Raw genomic sequence first — 6662 nt, forward strand, 5'->3', positions numbered from 1 at the left:
TATATATATATATATATTACCATCCATGAGTTTTCAGGTGACTTGCATATTAGTTCCAGATTCAGTTCAGTACGTTATCACTGAAGATTTGGATATGAGACGCGTGTCTGCCAAGTTTGTGCCAAAACTGCTTACAGCTGACCAAAAAGACATTCGGATTTCAGTTGCACAAGGTTTTTATTTGATTATGGCGACAACACGAAAACTTTTGAAACCTTTGCGTAGGTCTTTGAGCAAGTATCGCCCAGATTTTGGCAAAATTTGAAGCTGATTTCCTGCTCAACTATCTTTGTCATGGTCAATGAAACGATTACCTGCTTTACACCTTCCTTCCAAGAAGTGTTGTAAACAGGGGAAATGAGCAATATCGTCAAAACTTAGTGCGCATGCACAGTAGAGTTAAAGGTCAAACTGTGCCAAGCGGCTTCACTATGGCAACCGTCCGGCTACTTACTGACCAGAGCACGTGTATATATATATGTTAACAAACAAATGCACAATTTCGTGATGAATGTTATCACCCTCACTATCACTGACTCACTCACTCTCTCTCTCTCTCTCTCTCTCTCTCTCTCTCTCTACCAATCTATCTCTCTCACTCGCCTAATCTCTCTCTGACCAAAGAAATTCTATTTCCCCCCTAACTACAACACCACCATCAATAAAACCTATCATGTATTACATATGCACGCGCACAAATATATCAAACGTATTTGTTTATATGTATATATATGAATATAATGCTATCCTCTTTTAAACAACGCACGCATATGAGTGTCTCGGAAGTCAGCCAAAATGTTGAATTTTAACTCCCTTTTGTGAACATTATTCCCCGATGAAATACTCAATTAGCCAGTTTGAAAACGAAAATTTAAATTAAATTAAATTAAATTAAATTTTGTAATAGAACTAATTGGATATGGAAACGATTATAGGACTAGAATTTCATTATATGGATTTGAATATCTTTGAGGAAACTGATATCTGCATGCCAATTTCTCCATTTTCTGTTTCTCATATATATATATATATACCTGTAATATAATATGTGACGATTATTCGGTTGCCATAATGAGACTCCGAGTTACGATGTCGGAGCGGAAACCTGCTCCAGCATCTCCTCATTTATCAAAGCAATGAAACGTTTAATAGATAAATTCCTCTATTTCCTTAATATCGAGATCTCTTTCATGCTTTTGTGATCTTACCTTTACTATTGATATATATATATAATATACGAGGGACTTCTTTCAGGTTCCGTTCATGAGATCCACTCACAAGCCCTTCGTCGATCTGAGGCTACAAAGCAAAACACTTGCCGAACGTGCCACGCAATGAGACAGAATCCCCAGCTACGTGCTTGGAAAGCAAGCTTCCTACCACATACACACACACACACACACCTATATTTGACAACAGTGAATAATAAATGCCCTGATGCAGTACCAGGCAGTGGCTCTCATGTCTTCTGATCTTAATTGATTGGAAGTGTTATCAAGTACATTGCTTTGTCTTGGTATACAAGATGGGCTACAGCAAATATTCTGCTCAATACCACAGATTTGCTTGTCAGTTGCTTGATCTTAACCAGTTGAGAATGTCCTTTAGTGGCTGATGATATGTGCATCTCTGATCACGAGCAGAAGTAGTGGGGCAGCATGATAGTCATATGTCGAGAGGAATTCTTTGGGGTTTGGATAGTTCACCTTTGGAAACATGGGTATTTTGTTCGACATCCTCAAACAACCTTTATTCAAGGACATTTTGAGCGGGATGGGCTACTCGACCTGAAGAAAATTCTAAGTAGGCCCCACCTGCAAGGTCATGCGCTGTTTATCTTGATATGAGACTACTATGTCGCCCACATATGGTTGTGATGCATGTGCCTGGTGTGCCCTTATCAGACGGGTAGTCATGATGGGTATAATGGACTTTGTATATTTTACCCCAGTGTCACTTTGATGGCATGCCCTGCTCTCGCACTCAATAATAATAATAATAATAATAATAATAATAATAATAATAATAATGATAATAATAATGATGATGATGATGATGATGATGATGATGATGATGATGATGATGATGATGATGATGATGATGATGATAATGGTGATGATGATGGTAAAATACTACGTATGTAATCTCAAATTTTAAAACGAACTCATAATTTTCTTATGTTTTCTTAAGCATTCTCTAGAGCAGTACTATGTGCAAAACCAAACATATGACACCCTAGGCATTGCATCAAAATGAACTTCTAACTTGTTGTCCCTTGAGGTCTCTGGGTGAAACTTGGAGTCAACTGGTACAATTATAATGCAAAAGTCAAACATATAATAATAACTAGCTGGACCCGTGAAAAATTGATGGAAAACATTAAAAATGCAAGCATCTGTAAACAGTGAACTGGTGTCATGAGAAATGTTTGCATATTATGAGCAGCTGTCTCTACGTTCTGAGTTCAAATTTTGCCGAGGTCGACTTTACCTTTCGTCCCTTGGAGCTCGATAAATTAAGTATCAGTTGTGTACTGGGGCCGATCTAATCAACTGGCCCTCTCCTCGATGTGATTCACCTTGGTGATTTGATAATTCTACACCCATACGATGGGTCTTTATGTTCGTAGCAAAAATAACGTTTAAGTGACTTTTTACAAAATCGCTTTACAATGTATCGAAAATATTTAGAAAAGTAAATATAAACTGCTTTATGATACCCTTTTTGGAATTTAGAAATTTGAAAATCTCAGAGGCGTCTATGACATCTGCTCATGTCAGAAATTAGTCTATATTATTAAAAACACGAAATATTTCCAGTCATTTTATTGATGATTTGCATATATAAAGGTATAGACACCGAGAGGCTGTTGTAAGCTGCGGCTGGCTAACCGCTGTATCACATATGCTTGGCCACGGTGGGAAATACTTTTCGTTTACCTACAGACTTTGATGTTATAATCACAATAATAAATATAACTTTTTAAGTTTTCAGTTTTCGGAACGGAGTTTCCGTATTCGTTCTTTGTCTCAACGAGTTTCTCGTATTCTAATTTGAGACGAAACTGGAGATAGAAGTTATTGTGCATTCCTTTATTTGTTGTAAAATGTGCGAACATGTGAACATGTGTTTTAGATTCGAAGAATGAATTTACTCTTTGCGGTCATAGCAATATCGGTTATCATTGGTTATGGTTGAATGGCGCCAGGATGGAGTCCACAACTTAGGGCATCATATATGAATGGAAAAATAGTAGTAGTAGTAGTAGTAGTAGTAGTAGTAGTAGTAGTAGCAGCATCAGAATTAATTTTGCAGGTGTAGTAGTACTAGTACTAGTGGTGGTGATGGTGGTATTGGTGACAATGGCGACGGTGGTAGTAATAGCAGTATGATAAGTATTAACATTTGCAGTTGCGTGGATATTTTTTTTATGCTCACGTCAATTTATTCAACAATCAGACACTTTCCAATAGAATTCGAATCATACGGGCGTGTCGCCTTTCATACGTTCGGAGATGATAGAATAATTGTCATTCAAGCAAAGTGGCGGATCTATTCAACTACCCATTCCTCTCATCATTCTATGAACATTTCTCTTCGCTTCTTCGATTCTGTTACTTAACCTAAATTATTAGATATCGCAAAATTATAAATGAGGTCACATGTCACTTGTTTAATTTCTTTTCCTCATACAAACTATTTCTTTGAATGTATTCCTGAATTGTTTACTGATTAAGAAATATACAATACAATTTACAGCATAGTTAATCGTGGAACAAACGTCTGCAATTAAAAATGCATGCGAAAACTTAGAATCGTCGAGACCAGTTAAAATTGCAACAGTCGCCACAGGAAAAGTTGTAAGAAGAAATATAACATTTATACTGATCGCAAGATACATAGTATTTCGCGACTGTGTATTGTCGTGTTGCTGCTGGCCTAGACGCGGCCTGTTAAATAACTTGTATAACAGGAGAATATTGCTTACTAATAAAAAAGCCGCTGGGATGAAGGCATATAGAAAAGCTACTGTTATCGAAAGCATCATCTCAGAAACGATATTAGAGTATACCAACGTAGTATTAATTGTTAATAGACTTATGAACGTCGTTGATATTACAAAGAAGAAAGAATACATGTGGTTTGGCATATGCTTAAATTTAAATGGCAAGTACACGGCCAACAAACGTTCAAGGGAGATAATAATTGTTATAAATGAAGACATGTCATTGGCGTTAAAAATTAAGTATCTGTAAAAAATATATGTCGTTTCAGACAATTCAATTTCAGACGAAATCAAGATAATACGTAGTAAATTTAACCATACAGTGATAATATCTGTAACAGCCAAAGAAATAATATACGGTGTGATTTTCAAACCTCTCATCTTCTTTGAACTCATAACTATGATGACGATTAAATTGTTTAGAGTGCCAAAAGACAGTATGAAAATGGAGATGCATAGTGCAACTGCGTTTATTGTCGTATCTAATACCATTTTAATGTGAGCAAATTATTTCTCCACGTTTCACAAATGTTCGGATTTACATTAGACTATATCAAATGTATTTATATGTATTTGTGTATATTTATTTCGATTATTGTGTATGTGAGTTCGATTCCTGTCGTTGTGTTTTTGAGCAACACACTTTATTTTTCCTTTGCGTCTGTCCACTCATTGATAAAAGTAAATTGTACCTGTAATATGTGAAAGGTATTCATGTCTGTAAAGTGTTCGGCCCCTTGCATGTTAAATTTCATCGTTGTGAACTACGGAGTTCAGATGTCTATATATTAATATAAGTATATATAGCTTTCGGAGAGGTATTTTTACATTTAAAATAAAGGAATCTCACAGTGTTTCTCAATAAAATATTGTGAAAAATATTTTTGTGGACTATGCCATTTATGAATAATAGATGGCTTTTACTTTAGGATTGTTTATTAGACACTGACTTTAAAATATTTATTTTGTTCCATCAGCGAATATTACATGAAAATAATATTTTCATATAGTTTCATTACGAGCAATATCTCTCACCCATAATACAGAATTGCGGAATAAAATAGATGGGGAAATTTTAATTTAGTCTTGGTTTTGGATTTTAACCCAATTCAGTGTTGATATGTTTTTGTTTTGTACAATGAGATGCGTGCGATAAAAAAAATTGTCATGTTTTAGGATCATTTATTGTCGAACTAATTAATGCAATTGATGTTTTGCCTTTGAAATCCTATGCTGCAATATGATAAGGACATCCGCTATTGTTTCTTGCAGGTTGTCCGGTGATGTCGAGGCTTCATTGTTCAGGTAAAGTTTTCAGATGCGTAAGATATAAACATTCGCATGTAGTCTTCTGAAACACCGCGAAGTTTGTGTCAGATATTGAATAAGTAATGCACAATTTGTTTATGGTAAACACAGTTTATACGAGGCAGGAATTATAATCACTTAGTTTAAGGTATCAATGCGGAAATGTACTCGTGAAATAACGCTGCATGTTATATAACGTATTATGTCTCATATTAAAACGTACATTTTGTTTAAGTACTTTGACAAATAAATTCTATATATATCTGAGGTACGTTTTCTTAACTTTGAGGTCGTAAATTTCAATATTACGGAAACATAGCAAGATGCACGCTATGAATATAACAGGTAAATTTAGCACATTCCAATAAAATATCTATCTAGAGCTGGTAGTTAATATTTTGTTCCAAAACTTGCGTCTAGAATTAAAATTTCTTCTGTCTTTCCTTATATTCCTTCTTTTTTCTGTTACTATAATCGGTAGAATTATTCTGTTGATAGTCAAAATATTTTGCGTAACAGAAATCACGATGTAGATGTTTTTCACGAAAACCAATGTTACTTGGTATATATTATGCTCTCTCTTCCGACTCCGATGATTTCTGATGGCTGTTGACATGTAGTGTGGTAATTATACTCTGAGGGGAAAAAGAAAGAAAATATAATAAGTGCTCAGCATAAAAGTACACAATTTAAGTTGCTCGTGAAGGGGAGTTGCATTTTCGACACCAGTTAAATAAATATAACACACCTCACATTCCCACTAAGACAAAGATAGCAAATATGGTCTTGTAACATCGTAATACCATGTGGTTGATCAGAATCACGGCTTAAAGTAACAGTTACACGACCGCTTAATCTTAAAGGATTGTCATAAAATGTTGGTATTAAAGGAGTAGAAATACTGTCACTACACTTTTCATTGTAGTTATACGTCTATAAGTAACGAGGTTTTATATTTGTATCGAATTATCGGATTCTGTTTAAATATTTGAGAACTGACGGGTGACACTTCGATACTTAAAAACTGACTACGGTTTACTAAAGCTGAGATTGTTTTCTATTGTGTGCGTAAAAAAGTAATACATTAATAGATTCGTATGGTATTGTGCTGTTCTAAAGAGATCAATAATATCAATAATGATGAAATTTTAAATAGAAATCCATATATTATAACGTACAGTGTACTAACTAAATAGAGAAGTTTAACATTAACAAATGCATCTATATTTATATTTAAATATGTGCTAGCGTGATTTGTATGTGTTTGTGTCTTTATGTGTGTAATGTAAATACACACACACACACACACACACACACACACACACACACACACACACACACACACACA

At 34.8% G+C, this 6662-nt stretch overlaps 1 long non-coding RNA gene across 1 annotated transcript in view; it reads right to left on the reverse strand.

The window, feature by feature from the left end:
• Positions 1-2870: 2870 nt before the first annotated feature.
• The window catches only part of LOC128248104 (uncharacterized), a 29305-nt gene continuing 25513 nt past the window's right edge, over positions 2871-6662 (reverse strand). The window contains exon 3 of the long non-coding RNA XR_008264370.1: positions 2871-5949. This is a non-coding gene — a long non-coding RNA (uncharacterized LOC128248104). The remainder of the gene's footprint in view (positions 5950-6662) is intronic.

The sequence above is a fragment of the Octopus bimaculoides genome, chromosome 6 (genome assembly GCF_001194135.2).
Source record: "Octopus bimaculoides isolate UCB-OBI-ISO-001 chromosome 6, ASM119413v2, whole genome shotgun sequence".
Lineage (NCBI taxonomy): Eukaryota > Metazoa > Mollusca > Cephalopoda > Octopoda > Octopodidae > Octopus > Octopus bimaculoides.